This window comes from Oryctolagus cuniculus, chromosome 6, assembly GCF_964237555.1.
Source record: "Oryctolagus cuniculus chromosome 6, mOryCun1.1, whole genome shotgun sequence".
NCBI classification, from domain to species: domain Eukaryota; kingdom Metazoa; phylum Chordata; class Mammalia; order Lagomorpha; family Leporidae; genus Oryctolagus; species Oryctolagus cuniculus.
Window position 1 is genome coordinate 84,104,544 of NC_091437.1, and position 23,857 is coordinate 84,128,400.

At 37.3% G+C, this 23,857-nt stretch overlaps 1 protein-coding gene and 1 long non-coding RNA gene across 6 annotated transcripts in view; one reads left to right on the forward strand and one right to left on the reverse strand.

The window, feature by feature from the left end:
• Positions 1–23,857, reverse strand: part of TOX (thymocyte selection associated high mobility group box) — a 334,182-nt gene that overhangs the window by 75,980 nt on the left and 234,345 nt on the right. The window lies entirely within an intron of this gene.
• On the forward strand, positions 1,509–23,492 carry LOC138849914 (uncharacterized). Its single transcript, XR_011389106.1, has 2 exons — positions 1,509–1,663; positions 23,165–23,492. It is a non-coding gene; the product is annotated as an uncharacterized lncRNA (long non-coding RNA).

Consider the following 23,857-nt stretch of genomic DNA (forward strand, 5'->3'; position numbering starts at 1 on the left):
CAGGGCAAACTGAGGACACACAATGAAAGCATGACATTAGAAAATAATATAGTACTATTATTGGTTCACTAATTGTGATACATGTGCCACATTAATGCAAAACAGTAAATGTAGGGGAACTAGGCCTAGAGTATATGGAAACTCTCAAATATTTTCTCAATAATTTTTTAAATAAAAAGTTTTATCAAATAAAATGTTTACTTCGTAGAAATCCGATCCAGTTTTCTTTTCAATAGTTGAGTTGTACACTAACAAAGAAGCAGGTATATTAGTTCTCAAACCTGCCTACAGCTTTTGTATTTATCAATGTGATTACAACATTTATTCAAATAGTATATAAACTAACTAAATCTGTGAGCATGCAAGTATATTTCTTCTATAATTAAGGGCAATGCTATGGAAAAACTGAATAAAACATATACTGATTATTAGATTCTGTATAGAGAACTGAAAGAGAGTGGTTGGTAGGCTTCAAACACAGAGAAAAGATAACAAAATGGAAAAGCTAGGTGCTTGGTTTGACTGGTTTACATTGTTGAAATTTTACACTATACCTCATAAAATTCTATGTCCTATATGTTAATCAACATTTTTAAAGGTAAAAACATGTAAGAAAAATATTCCCACTTATTTGTTACAAGATACACTAAGATTTATGGAAAATTTGGAAAAAGCCATAAAGAACTTTCTTTTGGATAGCCTCTCAGGAATCTTTAACTTCTTCCAGCATTTTGAAGAAATATAAAGGGAAAATTTTCATAAACAAACTTTATGGGCATTGTTCATGCTACAAATTCCACACAGGGTAGCAAACATAGAGTCAAATACTAAGACAGTGCCCTGGTCCTATTCCCAAATGACTGGACATTTATATGTTTAACTGCCATTTGAACCAACAACTATTATGCCCTGATCTTTCTTCTATGTGGTAAAAATTTAATTAAATGGGGGTATTTCAAAAAGCCCAAGGAGAATGAGAATTAAAAGATAACTTTATTTTGGCCAAAAAATTTAAAATCTATATATATGAGGGATCTTCCAAAAATGAAAGGAAAACACACATTATGAAAAAAAATTAGATATGGATTTCAATTTTGTGCACCAAAATAAACTCATATTTTATTTCTATTTTCCACAAATTTTTGGAAGTACACTCATGTATAGAAAGAAGTTCTCTGCTTACTACTTTCTCACATGCATAAGTCAAAGTGAGGCTGAGAATGTTTGTCAGTTCTCAAGTGTTCTTTGTACTGGCATTTGATGGAATGTTTCAAAAAGATGTTAACACTTCTACTAAAGATCTGTGGAAGATATTTAGTAGAATATCTGATTGCCTTTGGTCTTTACTTATGAGGGTGAACTAGGCTTAACGTTCTTGCAGCCAGAGGTTCCATGAATATTGGATACTTCTCCCTAATCTGTTTAAGGGCAGGACCAGAAATTTCTTAAATTATCCCTTCTAAAATAAACACACAACCTGAATGCCAGGAAGCTTTTCTCACTGTGATAGATGAGAGTATATTGTTGGCCAACAATGACAGAGAGCTGGGTCCTGTCATTAATCATACTGAAGGCAATCTAACTTCCAAAGTGTTCTTTTATCTCTGGAGTCTACTGCGAGAGACTTCACTTTTCTGTGCCTGGCCTCCATTCCACCAAAAGTGTAAGTGATGGGAGTGTGTTAACTGGTCAATCCATGTTTTTGTCCCCATTCCTCTTACCCGCTGGTGGATTTTTTAAGCTTTGGAATAAAAATTTTAATGCAGGTTTTTTTTTTTTTTGAGTTCCATAGCAGTGCCTTTTCAGAATGATGAGATTTTATTTTGTTTGAGGGAAGGAAAAGCGTGAGGGATGTTTTGAGTGTGTGTGGGCAGACAGTGGTAGGAATAAGGAATATATGTGTTCTCAAGAACATTTTGGCTTCCTAAGACTTTGTGAGCACTAAGGTAATGCTGGCTTCTGGCTTCGCCTACTGAGCCAAGACTGGAAAATCAGAGCCAAGGACGAGAATCATGTACTATTTATTCTTGAAAGAGGAAAGTCTATTTGTATTGGACTCCATTCCCAAAGTAGAATGTCTAAAAATCTCAAAGGATGTTGCAAAAGACAAAATGAAGGCAAAATTAAATTTAATCCAACTTAATTTTGAACACAGATATCACACTATGTAAATCTTTTAGGTGTAGGAATCAGTGTTGCTAAGGATGCAAAATCCATAGAGTGCTCAACACTTAAAGGTTGGGAATCCCTGAGAACTTGGTAGATTGTGTCTCTATCTTTTCTACCTTAAAGGCTGTATCTAAGCACTCAAGAGCAAGAGTTTGCATTTCATTTGTTCTAAGAGTCAGCAAGCATATAGAAAGACTTTTAATAAATTCACAATTCACAGTGCCTTTCAATGGTAGGTTTTAGTGATTGAGACTAAGAATAAGATCTTTCTGGTGGTGACTTCTGTCATTTCTTTCTCATCATACGTGCAAAGCCAACTAAGGGAGTCTTCTTTATTTTCCAGGGATTTCTTCTCCATCCTTTCCTGCTTCCCTTTGCCCTTCCGCTTCCCCTTTTCCTTTTATAAAAATGGAAGTAGTGGTTTCTCACATGGCGAGCAAACATGTAATTTACAGACTCTGCCAAAGCAAGAATTAATTTTTCTTAGAAACTTAAGTCATTTATTAGTAGACAGCTAAATGGAGTCCTCCTAGTGAGCAAAGACCAGAGGCAGTAAGGCGTTCCACTGCATATCTTCCACAGATGTTTAGTGGATGTTTAACACCTCCTTGTTGAAAGATCCCATCAAATGCCAACACAGTATGCACTTATCCAGTGCTAACATTCTCAGCTGTACTTTGACTCACACATGTGAAGAGTGAGCTGCAACTCTCCTAAACATCTCAAGAATGAAGGTTTTTCATGACTGCCTATCTAGAAGGGATTCACAGGTTGATGGTAACTCATTAACATTTTTTACATCTTTCCTTTGTCATTACTCAAAGCTAACTTTCTGAGTCCAAGGATTTTTTACAAAATGAGCTCTATATCTGCCAAGACACAGAAAAGTGATTCCTTCTTAGAACAGTAAAACAGTTCAAAATGTAAAGCAGAATAATTTTAAAAGGCCATGATTTACAGTCTTATAGCTATGTTAGAATGATTTAATCCAAAGTGCTCTGGTTAAATACTTTTAGTATTTTTGGTGACTTTTTGGCAATTGGTTTTGTATGTGTTAAAAGAAAAAAAATGAGCAGAGAGCATGGCACATGTCCTGGTGAAGTTCTGGAAGGGTCAGAAGAACTAGATTCAGTGCTAGACTGGCCACAGTTGTCATCACAAAGAGTACTTAAGCCTCAGTTTTTGTTCTTTAAAATACAGGAGTGGGACTCAATGAGGATACTGCATAATTATAAACTAATGCATGAGCATTATTAAGTCAGTATCATCAAGGTTATAACTGATGATTAAGAAAGACACAGCTGGCTCTCAAATTCTAAGATTGTTCTTCTTTGTATACTTAACCCAAGATATTTAATAAAGCTTCCAAGATGCCATTATTTTTCTGTCAATTTTTGATATTTGATCAATAAACTATTTACAGAGGTAGATATATTCAAAAACATAAACATTTCCATAAGATACATATTGGTATAGAATTCTGTTGTTTCTTTAAAATAAGATTCTGCTAGATACTGGATTAAGGGGAAAACTGTATATCTGCACATTGAAATATAGACATTTATTATTATATAGACACAAGATAGAAGTTGCATATATATCTTCTTTTCATCAGCCTGAATTTATCACTAGAATGACTGTTGACTTAGGCCAATCTTGGGTGTTGAAGGGTGAGACTGATTTGAACTGGTTAATATAAGTTTCCAACTCCAGGTACCATGGGTGAAATGTACATTTAGGCATTCATTAATTTGTATGAACAGAACTCTCTTTGAAAATGGGGGGAAAGGGCAACAGTAAATGTATGGAATGACCCATAATCACTTGTGTCTCCTTCTGAATTACTTTAGTCTGACTGCTTTCCTCGGAAAGTTCATGTGATGAGTTTCACTGAGCAAATGTGGTTTTGAAGAGAGACCAGGAGGCCATAGGGCACTTTCCTGGCAGTCAGTGGGTGGTATAAAGGGCCTGGGTGTTCAAGAGGCAAAAAAGAACAGCTCCAAGGCTGGAGTAAAAACTCAGGTTTGAAAACTTCCATTCCACAACTATTCATGGACAGCCTGTTCCATGCCAGACACTCTGCTGGGTAGAAAGGAATAATGAAAAATTTGCCTAGCCAGTTCTATTTTTTTTTTCTCCTAGAAATAGAAAATATGCTTTCAGACATCCAGAGAATGCTCTGAATTCCAATTAGCAAAGTCCCTTCAGTGTATTATATTTTGAACTTTTAGGAAGAGGCACATTAATAATTTAGCTCTGAAGTGAACCAAAGTGAAATGATGTAGAATTAAAAGCATCACAAATGCTACTAAAATATTTATGGAGTCTGTATTTTGACTAAAGGGTTGCATTTCCAGAATGATTTATGTCTTAGGTCTTGAGATCTCAGTTTACAAAAGAAGCCAAAGCTGAAACCAAATTTTCACAATTATGTTTTTCATTAGGAAAAGATTTTCCATATGTCTTCCTTTTTATTAATTTTACAATGATGCTTTTAGATGGTTTATAGCAGTATTACACATGATTTTCAAATCATTTCTCTATAAATATGAAGATCATCATATGGTCTCTGTACATTAAAAACAACAATGGACAGTGACATGCACTTCAAGATAATAAATGCATCAAAGAAAAGCAAAGCAAAGCACAAATGTTGCCAATTATATTAGAGCTTGAGGGATATATGGTGCAGCCCACCCTTCCCTAAACTTCCTTAATTCTATACTGGCACACTCACTTACAATAAATGTATTCACTTTTTCAATTTCATGAAATAAAGAGTCAACAAACCTTTTTAATAACCCTCCAACCTTGCATGCTGTTTGCACACACAGGTAGTGGAATCACAGCACTGCACATAATCCAATAAAGCGCACACCACCAAAGATGTATGTAATCAAGGATCTGAAAGAACATCCTCTAGGTTAGATTCAGTCTCTTTTAACTTGTATTTCACAAAACAAACAGTCTCTTCAGGCAGAAAGAAAATATATGTCTGTCATCCAAAGCAAACATGAAGTCGTGCCGTGTACTGAAATGTGCAGGTCTATCAAACGCTTTTTAATCCCAGCAACAGCCTCTGTTTCATTGCAGAAGTAGATGAATATTTGGCAAAGACATATACATTAAAAAAAAACAACTTGAGAAAACACTACAATGGATTTCGCCTGCTCCCAATATTGTTCTGATTACTCAGGGTAATGAGGATGACAAGGGGTTGCTGTAAGTTATCCTGACTGGGGAGCCCAATGATAGAATCAAACTCACAGGACTAGGAGTCCAAAGGTTTCCCACAACCATGGCACATATAGATTCTCTTGTTCATGTCAGAATTCAGATCTAAATTCCAACTAGCAGTGCAGTCAGCTTTCCCATCCTAACGATGCTAACAGCTCTTCCTTCTTGTTCATAGGAAAGCAGAAAGATGCAGTGACTCAAAGTTGGGTAATTCTTAGTGGAAAAGAGAGTGTAGAATCTCCTTCAGCCTCCCAAGATTGACCAACAACCAGGGAACACAGTGTAGTGCATATGACCAAATCCAAGCTTTGTTCTTTGGAGAATATGTTTCCACAACATTCTCATAACATTCCAAACAAAAATTTTTACATGCCAATGAAACCTTAGAATATTAAATCTATCATATTTCTTTTCAGCCACCTCCAAAATCAGTGAAGCTTACCCATTTTTCTTTTTAATTTGCTCTGAAGTAATTCCTTAATCTTTAGATCAATGTTGGGACAGACAATGTCATTTGAAAATAGAGAAATCATCCATCAAAGTCTATTCCACAACACTAAAGTAATGTATTTTTGGCCTAATACCGTCAGCTTGGGTTGACTTTGATAAGAATTCTATTTTTCTGGACATTTTATAAATCCTGTACCATTCCTAGAGCCTTCCTGTATTTCTAGTTCTCTTATGGATGAAAAGAAAACAAATCTTTGTAAAGTCATATTTTGAGAATATTATATTCTTTGCCAGTAGACAGATCTTCACACAAGAATTGTGTTTGGGTAAATGCAACAGAAGGAAAATGAATAAAATCTCATTTCCATCAAGAGTTACATTTATGTGCAAAGGCCTCTAATTAGAATTCTATAGAATCGATGATGCTTTGATATTTGGTACAGAAACCATACTCAGCTACTGGCATAAGAGCTAAGAATTTCTGTGTTTCTATGGTAATTTATGTTAGATAGTTTTGCCATGATGGCTAAAATGAAATGTCAATTAGTGCATATAATTTAGAATTTACACTGAAGCCTTCCAGAATTTTAAGTAAAAGTCAGATGTTCTCCCAACAGAATAAAAATTAATTTTCTCCAAAGGAGCAGTACCACATTTCAAGAAAACCTCCCTAATTCCTACTTAAAAATCAAAAGTAATCATCTAATTTTGTGACTTGGAGATTATAGGAAGCAACATATTTTTAGTCATAGTTATTACTTTGAACAAATGCACTTTATTATAAATGAAAAAAAAAAAACTATGCCCCAAGAGTGCTCAACCATGTAATCTAACCGTCTAATAAATTCTTTACCGTGTTTGACTAGTCTTTTGGGAGATGTCACATTATGTTCTCTGCAAAAATCAAGAGACTGGCTTATACTAAACAAAGCATTTCTTAAAAACAAAACTAAATGAAACAAAACCAAATCTTGGGTTTGTAGTGGACCAAATGGCAAACAAATGAGGCTCTATTGCAGGTACTATCTATTGCAAATCTCAGGAGACATATTTTAGTTATCGGTCCTTGGGAATTAAAATAGTGTTTTCTGTAGTGCCACCAAACAGGGACTGTCTTCCAGGCACCAGGGCAACCCATTCCTGACATCTCTCTCTCTCTCTCCTCTCTTCCTTGTGAGTCATGCACTGAATAAATGATTGCTATGCTTTCTTATGTTCAGGTCTATTTTGGAACATTCAAAAAGACTGGTCCTTTGAGAAATTCATTTCTGTAGAAACTTGGGGCAACTTACACAGCTACTGGTGATACAAGTGATAATTCCTGGGCCTAGGTAGACTTTTTGACAGACACCAGACAGCCTGGAGCTAGAGGAATGACAGGTGTGTGCAAGTTGGTTCCATTTGCCAGGAAGTCAGAGCACAGTGCAGGCATGGCTGGTGATGGACTAGCAGAGAGAATCCATGAGCAAGAGGAATGGGTATGGGAAACCTATTTAACATCCCTGAGCAGACATTCCTAAAATGTAAGCTGTTGAATCATAAAACCTTCCACACAGAGCCATGAGAGTTAAATAACATATGCAAAATATTCAGTAAATATGAAGATCTTAACAAAAAGTGGCTACTATTACAGCCAGTAGCTTGAGTGAGTTTGAATGACCTTAAGACTTTTAGTTTTATATCTAGAAGAAATAATCATGAGGACAGATCAGAATGATGACAGCTGAATGCTCTCTTAGCAGATATTGGACGATTAAATAATAGGAAATTAAGGTGCTCTCTCCCTTTCTGCTGGAGTAGGATTTTCAAAGCTAAACCTGCCAAGGCAAAATGAGGATAGGGCTATGAGTGTGCCTGGGATGGTGAAGGAGCTCTCAGCAAAATGATGACCTGAAAAAGAACTTATTATGGACCCACAATAGTCTTTTTGTCTTACTCCAAATCATATTTTTACGCTACTCATCTGAGTTCTCTATGTAGCACTATAGCGTTTCTTGAGAAAACACAACTAGATTTACTGGGCATACTTTTCACCAATTCAGTTGCATATATTCAAGGTATCCATGGGTAGCTACACTAAAGTGCCAATAATATACAAGTTAGCAGAAAGGAAACATACCAGTTAATTGATCTATTCAACAAATAATAACTGTAAGACTCATCTACATGAGTATCATTCAAAAATTCAATGGAAAATCAAACTGAAAGATTATTTTTGTGCAGACATTTTTGAAATCCAGGTATAATTTTTCCCCCATAATATGCATATCCCACAAACATTCTGAAGACCCCTTGTAGGAGGCACTGTGCTGGAGCCTGGGACCAGAGGTTGGATTTGTTGAGTAGGTTGGTGGAGACAGGGATAGTTGTGCTACAACAGGGACTGGCATTGTGGCAAGGTGGGTTAACCTACTGCTTGTGACATCGGCATCCCATATTGGCACCTGTTTGGGTCCTGGCTGCTCCACTTCCAATCCAATCGAGCTGTCTGCTAATGTGCTTGGGAAAGCACTGAAAGATGACCCATTTCCTTGGGCCCCTGTATCTACATGGGAGATCTCGATGGAGCTCCTTGTTTCTAGCTTCTTCTTGGCCCAGTCCTGGCCATTGTGGCCATTTTGGGAGTGCATCAGAAGATCTTTCTGTCTCTCTCTCTCTCTCTCTGGCCCTTCTCTCCCCGTAACTCTGGCTCTAAAATAAATAAATAAATCTCTTTTTAAAAAAAGATGCAGAACACAGATACTTACACTTTATGGTTTCATCAACAAAGTATTTTCAAATACTTTCTGAAATGATTGATGGGAATGGCAAAGATTTACCAACTTTTAATGCTGTTAAATGAGTATATTGCAAATACCAGTATAATTTCTAACACATTAATCAGCATTTCACAAAAGAAAGATGTTTTAGCACTAATGAACAAGATGACTATCTCTGCATTATGAAAAAAATTTCATATATTTTCCTTATTTTTATGAGGAGCAGTAAGAAATTTGGATTAACTAGTAACTACTCTTGGGTGGACACATGTGAAATACTGACTTAGGAATGAAGAGCTCACAGTCTCGTTCAGGAAAAATGATGTGCACACCAAGGCATGGCATCAGGAGTACACAGAAGGCCTCTCATCTTGCAGGTACATCATACAATTTGATTATACATCACCTCAACCTCTAAACTTCATTGTTAGCTGGGCACTTTTTCTCAGAGGAGGAAACTCCTACTCAGAGGGTGCAGTACCTTGGCTGAGGTTCATGTAATTGGGAAACTCTGACTAAAACCAAGCTCTTCCATTGCAGTAGCCACTTCAGGACACCACAGTGCTTGTCTGGTGGACCGTGACTGCTGAATATAGAATAACAACATTCACTTTCCACCTTTTCTGCCCCCCTCAAGAGCATTACTCAACACCTAACACTAAATACAAAGATGGCTGAGAATGGAGTAAGAAAATAGCCCCAATACATAACCCTTTTAGGAAAGCTTGGTTTCCACAACTTTCAAACACAATCTATGCCATGCTTCATCTTGTATTTATCTTTCTTTGGATGAATGAAACACATAGCTACTGTCATACTGAACAATAATAGGAAAACATAATTTCAAATGATGTTTGAGAAATATTTCTTTGTTGTCCAAATTCAGTCAAAACTGCCCAAGCCTTGACTGTACCTCTGGTTTCTTCATGAGAACTTTATAAAATGTGTGCCACTGAGGATGGCTGAGTTTTGCTTTGCTGTTATTTAAATATTTGAGAGCACTGTGTCTCTGTAATCAGACAAATTTCTCAAGAAATTGACCCATTTCCTTTAAGAATCCTCAGCCATGGCCATTATTTTTTTGAAAAATAAATTTAAAATGGTAGATTTCAAATTCACCCTAAAGGAGGCTTTTTAACAATACACTGTAAGCAATGGGATGTGTCTGTCAGGCAAAGAGATCATCTCCCACCACGGAAAGTGTTAAATCCCAGTCTGGACAAATTCATGAGGGTGATATTGCAGGATATGTTAGTGCACTGGGAAGTTAACTGGGTGATGTCACTGTCAATTCTGAGATTCTTCAAACTGTCGCAGGCAAGCTTCATTAACTGATGGGATCTAGAATTCCTGAGAGAGATATCCACCCAAATTGGAGATTCCACTCTCTAAGGTACAGAAAAACTTATCTCATTCATAAATATTCCCTTCGGAACAAAATCATCAGATAAAGGCAAACCATTAGATTATGGTAAAAGCACTTTTAAATGACAGAAAAAAAAAATAATGCCAGGATCCACCTGCTTTGTGCTTTTGTTTCTTTTATTCCAACTTCTCTATGATCTGTATGCTAATCACTTTCTCAGCAAAGTTGTTAGGCACCTATGTGGAGCCATGCACAGTACTAGGCTCTAGGGTTCAATTACAAATTTAAAAGTTCCCATTTGAGGTCTCCAAACTCATTCCATATGGGATTCTCCAGCAGCCATGAGCACCATCCTAGGTGCATTGTCAATAGCTTACCATGAACCTTGGACAAGGGGTCACGCCTTAAACAACTCTGGCCTGGGGGCTGCCTGGCAACATTTCCATCCCATATTAGAGCTCCAGTTCAGGCTCTGGCTGCTCTGCTTCTGATCCAGCTCCCTGCTAAAGCGCCTGGTAGCAGAAGATGGCCCAACATCTTGCCACCCACATGCTGACCTGGATGGAGTTCTGGGCTCCTGAATTCTGCCTGCCCCGCCCTGGCTATAGTGACCATTTGGAGAGTGAATCAGTGAATGGAAGATCTCTCTTGTCACTCTGTCTTTCAAATAAGTGAAATAAAACTTTAAAAAAGGAAAAGAGACAAATCTCTTTGGCCTTGAACTCTTTGGCTTTAGTTTCCTTACCAGTAAAATAAAGAACTTTGACTTCAGAGCCTGTTTGGTTTCTTATAGATCAAGCATTTAAAAATATTTCTTTATTCCATTAGGTAGCCCATTAAAACTTTTATAAAACTACACATTAAAAATGACTTACCTTGCCATTTTAATTTTTATATGTGTAACCAATGTTCAAAATGCTTACTTTAGGGAGTTTTATATGGCAATGAAACTTCATATTGCTTCTATTCTTAACACATTTTCTACATATACAAACAATCTCACCCTGCTTTCAAAATTTTTCCCCAAAGCTTTAATCCTATATTGAAATTAATCATTGTGACAGCCTGTGGAATAAAAGCTACCATTTAAAACCCACTTTTAATCACTTATCAAAAAACATCATATTTCAGAACTTCTTTATCTGGCTAAGAAGACAAAGTATGGATTTTTGTGAAAATTGTTCTTCTGTATGTTTCTTGAAAAACAGTTCCACTGAATATATAGAAACTATAACCAGGAATGGTCCACAAATTGAAACCTCAAAGAAGACATCTGATTGACTTGAAAAATAATTGGTATCTTTCCACTTAATCTACATTAATGTAAACAATAAATCTTCTCTTAAACAAAGATTGTGTGAATCTTCATTTATCTTTTATGACAAGAGAGCAAAGGTGGTGGTTTAATGAATGGAAAGAAGCAACAAGGTCAGTTTTAAAAGCCTCACAGGTCAAATGTCTGACATCACTGAACATTAAAAAAAGAAGAGAAGAAGAAAGCCCTAACACGGTAATTTCTATTTTAGTCAAACCACCAGGGTCCAGCAGAGGCTTCAAGAGGGAAGAAAGAAAACACTGTAATTTGGTAACATGGAGAAAGCAATCGGAATGACAATATCCTTTAAGGATGTATTCACCAGCATTTTAATAGGTTTGAATGAGACAGATTTTAAAATAATTTGGGAGCTTTAAGCTTTGAAGGCTGACAACAATCTCTGGCACAGATAAAGGGATGAAGAAGAGCATATATTTTTGTTTTACATATGCATTGATTTTCTCCCCAAATGGAAGACCTCTGTCATCTACAAAGGTTATTTGGAGATCCAAGGAGCTGATCAGGGTCATTAATAACAATAGTAAACGGATCATCATTCCAATGGGACCTGACAAGTTTCTTTTCAAAGTGGATACTAATGTATTGATGCCTGTGAAGTTCATTACAGCAGTAATAAATCATTAGTCTCTGTAAAATGATTTATAAGTTGGCTGAAATGCATTGCAATAAACTGTCAGAGCCTCCCCGACTGAGGAAGGCACTCCAGTGCTTCTGCTCAAATGGTCATGTCTTAAAGTAAATACACACCAACACTACACGACTACAAGCAAATCTACTCTAACTGTTGTTTGCTTTAAACCAAGTTTTAATCCTGCATATCCCTAACCCTGCCTTGAATTTTCCCTCTTATAAAGGTTTGCCAAACTCCTATTTTTCTATAAAAGTTCACTGGGATTCTTGCTTATATTACTTTCAGCTTTAGCAAATAATGGTGAGAACATTTCTAATCACAATTCCTCCCTAAAGATTATTTGCATGAATAATACTCTGCAGTCCCAAGTATTTACCATTCTCAGCTAACACTGTAGTGAAGTGATTTGGAGCTGAGCATGGGCTGAAAAGTTTACTTTCAAGCATGTTTTAACAATGTCTTTAATATTCCTGTAATGCTTTCAAAGAAATAAGATGTATTTGTGGGTACTGTTTGTCCTCCAGAGGAATAAGCTGAAGTGAAAACAGTATTAACCTTTTTCAGACAATAGGAAGGGCTTTCTAATAGGAAGAGTGAATTCAAATTACCACAGAGAAATGGGTTATAGATGATGTGTATCTATTTAATTTGGGCTCAGAAAATGAGAGAAAAATTGTGTTTTCTATCATCCCTATCTTATGTTGGGAAACATGGCAAACAACAGTAATTCATAGCTGCTGGTATCCTATCTTAACTAAATCACTTAATACATGATCTTCTTTGATTACAGTAGTCAGATTGGAACCTACCTGTTGCTATTTCTGGCTGAAAAATCGATACAGATATGCTTACTTCCAAGGAGGGTCCTTCCTAGATACTCTCAAGCTAAGTTTTAAAACCTACCTCTTGCTACATCACCTTTCTCAGGTCATACTGGTTGTTGAATTTGTTTTCACAAAATGAGCTTGTTTTGATGGGAATGCTAATTTATCTGGGTATCTAAAGAGTTGTACTACGTTGCAGGGGGCAGAGGGGAGGGAGCTACTATGCCCTGCCAATGCTACCAAATATAACCACAATACAGTTTTTAATTCAGATTGTCTGTTCTTGGTTCATGTCTCCGTGACTTATTGGTTTATTTATTTACTTAGTTGAGAGTCAGAGAGACGGTTAGAAACTGAGTTTCCATCCTCTGGTACACTCTCCCAATTGCTGCAGTCCCCAGGAACTGGGAGCACAATCCAGATATTTCACACAGGTGTCAGGAACCCTACTACTTGAGCATCACTGTTGCCTCTCAGGATCTGCGTTGGTGGGAAGTTGGAGTCAGGAGCTAGAGCTTGGATTTGAACATAGGCATTTCAATGTGGGACCAAGGCATTTTAACCATGCCTGCCCCCCATCTCCCTCCATCACTTAATGTGTGGCTGCATGATAAAGACTGCACCAACACATGGTTATAAGAATAATCTCACCCTAAATTGCTACAGGTTAGTCTAGTGTGTTAGTTGTGTTGATTTTCAGAGGTTAATTGCTGTATTTCAATCCCCAATTCTTGAGTGAGCATATATATTATTGATCCTGTACAACTTGGCTATTACTCCATTATTGTATATATAACATATTGTGAAACTTGAATTAAAGCAATTTCTTAAGAGTGGAGAATTTGCAACAACATGGGTCTTGTAGGGACAGTAAAGCATGACTCCATCCACAACGTCTCTTGAGACTGGATTCTTAGAGATAATTGCACATTCAAACACTTGTACACCTGTCACCATTTACTCCTGGTGATTGTTCTAAAGTTCATTCTACAAATTGCTTAGTATTGCAGAATCTAAAAGGAGACAGGCTTTAAGAGGATTCAGGAGAGAGCAACCTTCTTATCTGGATGTTCCTCCAACTCAATATTCTCAAATGTGCTCAAATGACCTTCAGTGAGCAGAATTCTGGGTTCTCTTGCCTGACCCACTCACACACTTAAATTCTTAACACTCTTACTCATGACAGTACCAGAAACTAAGGAAAGCTATAATATACATGCACTCCATAAAGTTTAATTTCAAAGTGCAACTAACCTTAGTTATTTTATGAAATTGATTCCTAAATCTGCCTTTTTGTTGTTGTTGTTGTTGTTGTTGTTGTACTGACAACAGCTAAAAGAATGGATGCCATAACTACATCAGAAGGGGAACTTGATGCTGCTTTTGCTGAGACACTGCAAGGGCTATATGTGGGCTGTGCATATCTGTGTCTGAAGTGGATTTCTTCTTAAATGAAAAATATGAAGTCAAGATCACTGGCTGAGAGATCACAGAAACACTTGTGGTCAGAAAAGAAATGCATGTATATGACAGCTAAAATAAATTGATGTTCATCTGAGAAGACAATGCAAACATTCTTCAAATATTAAGAATAGCAATTAAATAGGAAAAACACTATTTTCTTTACACTGACTTTATATTTTAGATATCATTTTGTTTGCTGTAAGTTTAACAAGACTTTTTCTTGAATTTTCCAAGAATACAATAAAAATACCTACACATAAAAAGTTTTATCCTGACTTTCCCAATTCCCCTATCTTTAATTTCTTTCTTCTGTTTGAAATTATTGGCTCTACATTAAGTGTGTTATAGCCAGTTGTTAGAGGGAGCATCCTTATTTCATTCATTGCTTTACTGAGTGGGATTCTAAGGTTTGCCTTGAAAACATAAGGTTGATTGTTATGATGAGATAACACATTCCACTGCATCAAGTAATTTAGTCCTATTTTATTAAATTTAAAGAATCAAGAATAGGTATTGCATTTTATTGGACACTGCTGTGGATTTATCATGTATTGATGTGAAGTTAATGTATTTCCGAATATTGAGCCACTCTTGTATTCCTGGAAGAAAGCTTCCTTAGCAAAGATATATTCTGATTCCTAGATTTTGTTTCTTAATAATTTATTTAGGTTTTTGTGTTGACATCCGTGAGTTTGCTCTCTTGTCTTATATTTCTGTGCAATTCTTGTCAACTTTTAGTATAAATATTGTCATCATTTCAGACAAAAGAAGTTCAGTTTATTAACGTACTTTGGAACCATTTATGCACTAACTTTTGTTAAAAATCTTCTTCTAAAGCCATTTAGATATGCTGCTGTTTTTATTAAGGAGGGGGACAACTTTCTCAGTTTCTCCTTTTGTTCTCAGTCTACTTTGATTTTCTATTTTCTCTAGGATCAGTTTTTTTAAATGGGTTTTATTTTTCCAGATTTTCCTAATTTATTTACAAAGAACTGAGCAAAGTAGACTCCACAATTCTCATAATCATTTATATGATTCTGGTTTTTTAAACATATTTCATGCTTTACTGTTTCTTCAAACAATCTATTTCATTTTATTTTTAAATAACTGGATTTTATTTCTCAGTTCTTGCTTTTTTATTTCCTAACATATTATATTCTGTTCTTAACTTTAATATCTTTCTTTTGCTTTCCTGAAGTTTAATTTGCTGTTCCTTTTCTACTTTACTTAACTCAAATTTAACTTTTTTATTTTATTTTTATACATTTTACATAACTGCTAAGTATTTAAGGCGACAGATTTTCCTATAAATACATTAGCTGTATATGCATTATTTGATGGCATATTTCATTTTCTTATTCTTCAGAACATCTCCAATAGAAAATATAATGAAAGAAGATATCATATTTATAATTACATGGAATATACTTAATAATAAATAGCTAATGATAAGTTTAACAACAGATGTGTTAGTTTTTAAGAAAGGTTATGAAGGGGCAGGGGTTATGAAACAGTAGGTTAAGCCATTCTTGGGACACTTGCATCCCATACCAAGTACTTGGAATGGAGTCCTGCCTTCATCTCTGCCTTGGACACCATCTTAGGTCCTGGCCCCTGTCGCCATGTTGCACAGTAGGCTTTGGTCTTAAGCCCCATGGCCCAACCACAGATGTCAGCTCCTAATGGGATTCACTGCTCCTGCTTCCCTGCCTGTCCCCAGCAAAGGTTTAACAGGAGCTGTTCCCAAACACGTGCCCTCTCTAGATCTCTCTCTGACGTTCTCCTACTCTCTCTTACTCTCTCCCCCTCTCCCTCTGGCCCGTCAGGCTTCCCCTACCCAACAATAAACCTTTCCTGTAACTCTGGTATTTGGTGTGTTTTGTGGTGGCCTTACAACCTCTGATCCAGCTTCCCATTAATGTGTACCCTGGGAGGCAGCAGGTGATGGCTCAAATACTTGAGATCCTGATACCCATGTAAGAGATGGGCTGGAGTTCATGGTTCCTGGCTTCAGCCTATGGTCCAGCTCTGGTTGTTACAGGCACTTGGGGAATGAACCAGTAGATGGAAGATCAACCTCTCTGTGTATGTGTGCCTCTCTCTATCTCCCATACCCTCTTTCTATCATTCTGACTGTCAAATAAATAAATCTTTAAAAAACTTACTTAAAATATTGCTGAAGGTCACAAAAGAAGACTTGAAGAAATGGAAATATGCATCTTTTACTTAAGGGACTCAATATCATCAAGATGCAAATTTTCTATAGGTTAGATTGTAAATATAGACTGATATCAACAGAAGACTACCACAATGTTTTTGTTTTTGTTTTATGGGATTGGGCAAGCTGTCCTAAGATACAGAAAGAAAAAAATATAGAAATAACTGGGAAAACAATGAAGGACTCACTAACAGACACCAAAATGTACAAAAATACTTAAAAAAAATCACAGTAGTAGAATATAAAGACAATAGAATTGAAGATTTGGAAATAGATTCAAGTGCATATCTGAATTTACTACTTAATAAAAATAAATCATATAACCCACCAGATCCTATCTAGCACACTGAGGAGGGCTTTTTCAATATATATCATTGAGTTAACTGGTGAGCCACATGGAAAAAAATTATATCTATACTTCCATATCCTTATCTGACACAAGGATAAACTTGAACAGATAGTTCACCAGAATGAGAACTATGGTCTGGCTCTTAATTCGATCAGAAATACATCTAGATTGGTTTCACTTACCAGACTGTCCAAAATTCAAAAGTTTGATAAGGCCAAGGGAAGTAGCCAATCCCATGGCTAGATAATTGCAAGTACAACACATATAGAGTGCAATTTGGCATATATTTTAAAATTACAAATACATATACATTTTTAAATCCAGAAAACCCACCACTGATTGTGCTCATGTAAAATATTTACAAAAGGCTATTCATTGCAGCATTGTTTTAAATAGCAAAAAATTGAAAACAAAATACCTTTCAATAGGAGTCTGGCTAATTGAATTAAAAATCCATTTAGCACTATACTATAAAAAGAATAAAGCAGCTATCATGTATAAAAATTTTCAAGTGAAAAAGCAACAGAGCAGTATGTCATTTTGTATAGAAGAAAAAACGGAGGGTGGGAGGTAGAATAAGAATCTATAAGCTCTGGATGGAGCCATGAGACACAAAATCAGTGGTTACATCTTTTAGGGGTGGGGGCAGAAGTGGAAGATCAGGGACAAGGATATTATTAATTCAATGATTTATTTGAAAATAAAGCTTAACAGCAATAAAAAAAGATATTTACATTATAAAAAAAATCTATCAGCAATAGATGGATTTCTCAAAGGTGCCTTCAGATAAAATTTTACTTCTTAGAAGAGAGCTGGTATGATGGAAATTGTGGTTTAAGAAGTGAATTGCTGTGTCCAGAAGACTTGTCACAGCAAAACTGTAGAGTTCAGATGGCTCATAATTTCTTTAAAAGTGCTAAATTTATATTTCAAAATCAACAAAAGAGTTCAACATTCAAACTGACTCAAGTGATCTCTTAACATTATAAAAGCAAGGTTTCCAACTTACAATCCTTAGAGGCTATATACATTATGACATATTACTCACACTCCCAGATGGATATGCATTATTCACAAAGGTGGGTGTGAAAATAGAAAAATAGTTTTAAAAAATTAGGTTGGTGAGAAATCAGAAAAGTAAGTTGTAATCATCCCATATATTTTACAAAATATTTTATATTCATAATTTTGATAATCATTTCTTTTTCTCTTGTTACCAAGATATATTTGATAATACAGTAGATCAATTCATTAAATAAATTAGAGCTACTGTGTGCAAAATATGGCTGGTATTCACATTGGAAAAGATTCAAAAGGGAATTCAATGAAGCTATCATATTCAGAGTGCTTGTAAAACAGTAGAGGACTTAAGACCCACATCAACAATTAAGTGGAGAATGTGGAAAGACACATGTGGAAAGAACATGGTGACAGAAGATAGACTATATTTACTTCAGAATATGTTTTTTAAAAATTATCATTGCTGCCATGTGCCATTATCTTAAGGTCTTTTTTTAAAGATTTATTTATTTATTTGCTTGAAAGGCAGATTTACAGTGAGAGAAAGAGGGAAGGAAGGAGAGATGGTGTGAGTAAAACAGATCCTCCATCTGCTGGTTCACTTTCCAAATACCTGCAACAGCCAGGCCTGGGCCAGGCCAAAGCCAAGAGCCAGGAACTCCATCCTCGACTCCCATGTACATGGCAGGGACCCAACCACTTGTGATACTATTTACTGCTTCCCAGGTTGCACAAGAGGAGGAAGCTGGATCAGAATTGGAGGTTGGACTTGATTCCAGGCATTCTCTTAAGGGATGGGGGCATCCTAAGCAGTGGATTAATCTGCTGCACCACAACACCTGTCTCCATTTGAAAGCATTTTAAACTGAAATTTGAAAGGTAGAATTTTGTTAGCAGATGCTGCTCGCTACGGGGCAGCAGGTCTGATGGAGCTCCTCAGGTCCAGCCTGGGGAGCTCGGGGGCTGAGCGGGAAGATGAGTGTCGGCGGCAAAGGAACCACACCAGAGCTGGGAGATCAGTCATCACCCAGGGCGCAGCCAGGTTCTCGACTTTATTGGGAGGGGGAAAAGCTTTTATAGACACAGAAAGGGGGCTGTCCAGAGCACAAGGGAACTGAGCCAACCAGCTGAAAGGTAAGGCAGGACACGAGCTGGGCATGCCCTCAAGGGCCTATCACAGCGGAGGACACATACTGTTCAGGAATACGGAAGTCTCCTGTCAGGCTGGGTACCTCCCCCGGTGGCCATCTTGGATTGTTGGAAACGCTGAGTCACTGAGATGCGGAAGTGTGGCAAACTCGAGCAAAGGCTTAGCGGCCTTGTCTAGTGAAGGCTTAGCAACTTTGTTTCCTTTTCGATTGGAGACCCCCCCTCCCCCCAAGCATAGAAAAGGAAGATGGAAAAGTCCTACACAGAATAACTTTAGGGATCAGGAAAGCATAGAGTGTATTCATAAAATGAATGACATCCTCAGTACTCACAAACCTTTGATGGAGCCTCATTGCTCATTAAATGGATGACGCACTCTTTGGCCAGAACTGCAGTTAGATGAAGTGAGGCCCTGGAGGTATGTGACTTTTTGGCCTGTACTCCTCACTCTCCTGTTGCTTACATCAATAACCTAGACACACTTTAGGACCTTACCAGCATTACTATAGACAAGAGAAGTTTCTCACTTTTTCCTGTTTAGAATTGTTAACTATCTCTGACATTGGGATGTTAGAGCTTAACAAGTAAAAGAAGCAATAATGGGAGAGACGTGATAGAGAGAGAGGAGGCTTGGAGACCAGTGAGCAGGAAGGTGATGACAGTAAGATTTCAGATCTTAGTAAGTAGAATCACACAGACGAAGGCAGCTGCAGGAAGTTGGTATAGTGAGGAAGTTGTTAAATCTGGGGTGCAGGCAGATATCGCGAGGGGATGTTCACAGGGCATTTGAACTTATGGGATTAGAGAGTGAAAACATGAGTAGGGTGTGAGACACAGGAGGGCTGTTTGCTAACTGCACTCCCAATTCACTCCACCTCACTGCCTGTGCAGGGAAAGGAACAGGCAAACACAAAGTACCTTTAGGATGGGAACAAGGGAAGCTGAAAGAGTTTGTTAGTTTGTTACCACTTCCTTGTCAAATGAAAGTTAAACTCCAGTGCTGAACTGTGAACCTGGGAGTTTACAAAGAAGGGAAATCTTAAATTTGTTTTATCTTATTCATTTATTTGAAAGGGAGAAAAGGGGGAGGGGAGGAGAAAGGGAAGGAGAGAGAGAGAGAGAGAGAGAGAGAGAGAGAGAGAGAGAGAGAGATTTTTTCCTTACAAAAGCCCACAACAGCTGGAACAGGCTGCAGCCAGGAATTCCATCCTGGACTCCCATATGTGAAGGAGCCAAGCCCTTGGGCCATCTTCTGCTGCCTTCCCAGATACATTAGCAGGGAGATGGCTTAGAAACAAAGGAGCCGGGACTCAAACCAAGTGGTGGCCCAACCTATTCTACCACAACACCTGTCCAGAGGACTTGACTTTGACCATGATTTTAAACAACAGGAAGCAACTCTAGTTTCACATGTGCCATTGACCGGGTATGCAGTGATGCTCAGTTCTGTGCTAGAAGACTCTGCGGGGGGTGGGATAGAGAGCCTGTTCCTGGCAAATAGTGCTTCACATATAGCTGATATTGTCTATTTACACATCCAGTCCAATGCTGATTTCACCTGTTTCTACTACCCACAGGAGTATCATCCACTTCTACACAACCTGTATTTGTAGCATGCCATCCGTGACATTAGACAACAGGCCTGACACTGTGTGGGGAGAACACATCCCTGGTGGAAACTATTTCTGAAAAGCTTCCTCATCAAGCTTTCCAGCAGGTTCAACAATTTGCTGTTATAATTGTGTCGCTCCACTTTCAACATGCTATTGCTTGTTAAACACCGTCTCAGAGTTTGGTTGTCAGTGTTCATTTTTTAGGGCAGCAACAAGCATAGATTCAATTCCAGAAAGTACACATTTCTAAAGGAGGCAGATGCAAGGAGAGGAAGGGAGGGAGGGAGAGAGAGAGAAGGAGAGAGCGAGCTAGTGAGAGAGAGCTAGAAAGAGATCAATAAGGGACATCATCTTCTCCACTTACAATAAAACTGTTTTTCCTGGTGGCTCTCTGTTATACTTTTCTACTGCGTAGTAAAACAGTTAAGCTGAACAAACATAAACATGAAGTTCCCTGATACTAGGTTGAAATCCATCTACTTGGAAGAAGGAGTTTGGCCAATATTGCATCCAAAACAGATGAAGGGAATGCAAGTGGCTCTGGGCTCCCTTCAAAGAGTCAAAGGGCCACAGGAACTTTGCCTGTGAAAGCTTCAAGGTGTTGAATTAACTGAATTAATTGAAGATCTGTAAAATCACACACACCAACTAAATCTGATTGCCATGCCAATTTCCTGGTTAAATATATAGACTGTATTGCTCCCACAAGGTGTTCTTTGCAGAAATGCTACACTGGGAATCAGTTTCTTATGTTATTAGCCTCTTTTTGCCTTAATCCTGAATGAACTTGCACAGGTCGCTTAACCTTCCAGTTCCCCAGTTCAGGTAACTGTAAATTGAGGCTCCCTAATGCTGAAAAGAGTTGCAGCAACAATTGTGGGGACCCCAAATTGCTAGAGGTGCAAGCAAAAATACCGCAGAATGTTACAGAACTATGGGATTACCTAGTTTTAGTAATAACTGAAAGCAGATGAATTTGTTGGCCCAACACCATATGCTTCAGGTCAAATAAAAGTAGAAATGCAAGTAAATTGTCTTATATTATTACTCTACTCTATTGGTTTATTTATTTTGCTGCAATTTGCCGTTTAGCCCAGTGACCTTTTGTGTCTACAGTAATTTTGGAAGGTTAGAATTTTGCAAGGGATTCATGACTTTCCCTTCAAAATTCCCCAAATTAAAAACATACACACACACACACACACACACACACACCTTGTTGTATTACTGGGGAAATATGAATTCTCAACAACTTTATTCTCACCTTTTGTTGGCTAGAACAAACTATTTCTTTGTATTTTAAAAAGATATCATTTATCTATTTTCTAGTAATTATTGTTCATTGCAAATATTACCCATTTTCATATGATATTCAATGCTGTAGAAGTACCTAAGTTATGTGCACCATATTGCTAGGAAGAATGTTTTCCAAAGTGATATGATTTTTAAATCTATAGCACATAAATCCTTTTAGTGCATGTTTATTTAAGTTCTTTGTTTAATTTGCAACAAGTTTAGTGCAATTATCATCCTTTCTGACTGAGATAATTTAGTGGTTCTCTAATAAAGCAAATCACTGCCCTTTTAGCCTGTGGAGTTATAATTACATTAGATGCCTTTTGTGGATTTTGTTTCCCTTATAAATACCTAACATAGGGCTTCATAAGACTAAGGAGGTTTTACACAGAAGAAAGTAACAAAAGCTTGCAAACATTTCCCCTCAAGGTGCCACTGAACATTGGCCTTGACTTTTAAATTGTTCATTGTGGAAATGTGAATACTATGGGAATGAACAAAAATTGGTGTGTAAATGCACAAAGTGGTGGATTCAAAGTACACCTGGCTGCTTAGTGGACAGATAAAAATAAGAGCTACATTTGGTAGCAAACGTGCGGGCATTCACTTTCCATTTATGGAGCAGATGCACTATTTTTATGTGAGCTAAGAGTAAAGATCACTTTTTAAACTGAATATAAAAGCCTGTTTATTAGAGTAAAATGAGCTCCTCATTAGCTTATGGGAAACTGGATTTGCAAGAATGCCCCCTTTGTTTTGAATTGTGTTGAAAACCTTCCTAAATTACACTCATGCACTCTGCATCAGTGGTGCAAAGACCATAATCCAAAGTTGCTTTAAAAGCTGAACACCTGAACATGCCATGAGCCTCCAGGTCAGATTCGACTCAGTCTTTGTTACTACCCACCCTGTCCCAGCAATCTGTACAGGCATGTTACGAGGCTGTGGCCTTAAGTTCTCAAACCTGCTCGCAGGAAGGTTTTTCTATCCCCACTTTGTAGATGAAACAGTAAAGGCTCTGTGAGACTGCCATCCTCAGTTAGTCAGAAGTTGAGCTGAGTGAAATAAGCTGGGCCTAGAAAGACAAATACTGCATATTCTTCCTTATATGTGGGAGCTAAAATTTAAAAACAAACAAGAAAGAAAAAAAATTCTGTCTGTTGCCAGTACTGTCACAAATAAAGTTTTGTAAAACTTGTTTTATAATTTTACCAAACCAGTGGTTAAGAATGTTATACTACCATAGTTTTAATAATCTGTGATTATTTTAAAACTTACTGTAGGGGCCAGCACTGTGGCATAGCCGGTAAAGTCACCACCTGCAGTGCCGGCATTCCATATGGATGCTGGTTCGAGTCCCAGCTGCTCCACTTCCAATCCAGCTCTCTGCTATGGGCTGGGAAAGCAGTAGAGGATGGCCGAAGTCCTTGGGCCCCTGCACCCACGTGGGAAACCAGAAGAAGCTCCTGGCTCCTGGCTTTGGATTGGTGCAGCTCCAGCCATTGTGGCCAACTGGGAAGTGAACCAGCAGATGGAAGACCTCTCTCTCTGCCTCTCCTTCTCTCTGTGTGTAACTCTATCAAATAAATAAACAAATCTTTAAAAAATGTATTGTATATGAGTGAAATGGTCATTTTTTCATTAAATTACTGTTTTTAGTTCTGTGTATTTTCTCATTAAACTAATTTTTTTTCTTTTTTACTTGTTAAATTTCTTATGTGGTGAAGTATTGAGCCTTTTTACTATAATGTAATTTTAAAACACATTATCTCACAAACTAAAAAAAGAAAGAGATAAGGAAAGAGGGTGAGAAGGAGAGGGGGAGGGAAGGATGGAATATCATTATGTTCTTAGAATTTATCTACAAAACTAACTAAAAATTGAAATTTAAAAATTTTTAAAAAATTTTAAAAGAAGAAGTTGAGCTGAGCTTAAGAAAGGCAGATGATCAGGTTTCTCATCCAAAGTTCAGCCCT